Genomic DNA, 2,716 nt, shown 5'->3' with positions numbered 1-2,716 from the left:
GCTATATCTTCAATAATTTATCCATAATTCACAGATTATGAGATTTATCAAATTTCACAACTTCAAGAATCATCAAATGTAACACCCCGAAAATATAAAACTTTATATTAGAATTATAAAGTTTAATTAAATGAGAATTTATCAACTAGGAATTATAACCTAGTTAATTAACAAGTCTAAAAATAACTTACAATGGGGTTAAAACAACAAAAAAATGTTATGTTAAATAAATAGAGGGGCCAATCTTGTAAAAAGTAGAACTTGAATTACTAAAATAGTAAAAACAAACCAAACACCCCATTCTAGAGGTGTCTGGTCGATCAACAAGCAGGGGCGACAAAGGGGTTCTTCACCCAAACCCTAGTTTACAAGAAAAACCACGAATTGAAGCCTTAAATCAGTTAGAAATCGAAATCCAAGCATAAAATCGTTATCACCTCGTCAAAGGGATCATAAGGTATGTCAAATTAGGTCATTTTGATTCAATCCAAATCTTTGCTTATGATTGAAATTGAATGTTTAGCTTGAATTAGTGATAGTAAACATGAAAATTGGAAGTAATACCAGGTTGGGGACAAACCCTCAATGAATTCTTGTCAAAATCTTGCATGTTAGTTGTAAGGATCAAAATCACTATAGTGGGTGATTAGTAAGTTAGTAGAACTTGATAAACACTAGGATTAAGACTCTTGTTCTAGTGAAAACTAAAATTTTGAGATAATCTCTGAAATTGTTGATGTTAAAATATGTGTATATTGTCTAATTGAAGTTAATTTGAGTGATAATTTCAAGTTATGAACTTGGTTTAGATCATGTAGAAATCTGACCGCAAGGTGTTTGATAAAACGCCTAAATGAGGGTTAAAATGTTAAAGATTGCTAAAAACGCAGATTTGTATATGTTATGAATTAATGCGTTAAAGCTTATGAAAGAGTTCTAATCTTGTTATGAATTGAACTCTTTAGGCAAGGAATCCGGAACGTTAAGTGGACACGCCGGAAGTGATACCTGCGGAAAAGGTGTGCTTTAAAGGTACGTGCTTAAGCCCCGTTAAATTATGTGTAAATAATTAGCTTTGCTATGTAAATGATGAGGTAGTGAAATGGATGCGTTTGATGCGTTGTTAACGTGGCGAAGTACACTCGACCATCAAACGGGTCAAAGTAAAGACTTGGGATTTAGTTTGGCTAGTCAATGAAGTGATAGTTTTCACTAAATAGCCAAACGGGTTAAAATGATGTTTTCAAAAGAATCGCGAGAGTAGGGACTTGAAAGTCTTATACCTCATTAAAATGATGAATGATACTATACCAATAATTTGGTGATATTAATCTAAGTATAAGAACCCGGTATATGGGTCAAATAATAAATGCTAAATGAAAAGGGGATTGTTTGAAACGGAGTGCTTGAATTCCGAAGAAACAAGTATTAGCCCTAGAGGAAACGCAAAGCCATGAAATTGGCGCGAATGCACCAAGTATGTGAGCCCGGGGAAAATGGGTAAATATGTCAAAAAGGTCTTAAGAATGGAAAAGAGGTGTTATGCACTTTCACTAATGACTTGGATAATTGAAATAAGGGAATTGTGAACCAATTGCCGGTATTCCGATTTCCGCGTTGTGAAATTTACATGGTTGAATCCGTAATTTTATTACGGACTCGTAGGAGAAAGAATCGGTTAAACGGACCAATGAGTAAAAAGTTATGATCTCTTGAGTTGAAAAATAGTTAAGGGACAAAGTTGCAGAGTCCACCGTAACTTACGGTTCCACCGTAAGTTACGGTGGAAACCAAAATGTTACGGTGAGTTGCTCCTATGTTACGGCAGAACCAAAGTCACTCAGGGTCTACCGTAACTTACGGTAGACACCGTAAGTTACGGTGGAACCCAGGAAAATTTTATTTTTTTTATTTAATATCATTCCTTATCGGAATTCGTTTATATGTATTATACTAATGTCAAAACTAATGTCTTTAGTGTTTGACTCTAGGTATGGATGAGTTCCCTTTCGGATGATGATCAAGGCATTATCAAGAACCGAACACGTATTTTGAAGCTTCCGCGTTGACTCAACTTGTTTTAGACAATGATTTTGATGTAAATGAATTGATAACCATGTCTTAATGTTTTTAAACTAGTCGGTAGCGATTAGTAGAAGTTACTTTAAAACTTTTTTTTTTACTTAGCATGATCATGTTGCTATTTCTAATCGAAAACATTTTGTAAGTTGGGAATTTAGTATAAACTCATGTAATATATTAAGTAGTCCCATTAAATGAAAAAGGGTGTAACATCAAAATTTTACATACCTTATGGCTTAGGTGATCATTACTTCACGTTCAAGTGTGAATTTGAGCTTTGTTTAAGCTTCCAATTTGATGATTTTATTAGAAGTTAGGGTTTTGTTTCCTGGGGGAGTTCTTCTGGTCGAACCAGATGTCCAGAACACACACTATGTGTGTTTTATTTTTATTAATTTCATTTTATAATACAACTTTCAAGTTATCCGAATTTGGCCCCTCTTGTTTTGTTAGTTATTAAGTAGGCTACAACCTACTTCTTTCTAACAATATTCTGTTAGGGGTATCGGATCAGAGTAGGCTCGAGCGGAAGCCGAACAAACACACACACACACACACACTAGCAGAAAATAAAGAACACGAGAATTTACGTGGTTCGGTCAATGTGACCTACGTCCACGGGTTGCAACTAGGG

The 2,716-nt window shown here is 34.6% G+C and overlaps 1 long non-coding RNA gene across 1 annotated transcript; it reads left to right on the top strand.

Annotated features, from left to right (window-relative positions):
* The first annotated feature begins 328 nt into the window (after positions 1 to 328).
* Positions 329 to 2,139, top strand: LOC118482070. Its single transcript, XR_004867048.1, has 3 exons — positions 329 to 457; positions 966 to 1,032; positions 1,992 to 2,139. It is a non-coding gene; the product is annotated as an uncharacterized LOC118482070 (long non-coding RNA).
* Positions 2,140 to 2,716: the final 577 nt, after the last annotated feature.

Source organism: Helianthus annuus, chromosome 9 (assembly GCF_002127325.2).
Source record: "Helianthus annuus cultivar XRQ/B chromosome 9, HanXRQr2.0-SUNRISE, whole genome shotgun sequence".
Lineage (NCBI taxonomy): Eukaryota > Viridiplantae > Streptophyta > Magnoliopsida > Asterales > Asteraceae > Helianthus > Helianthus annuus.
Note: the sequence above shows the minus strand (reverse complement) of the source record. Positions and strands in the feature narration are given on the sequence as shown.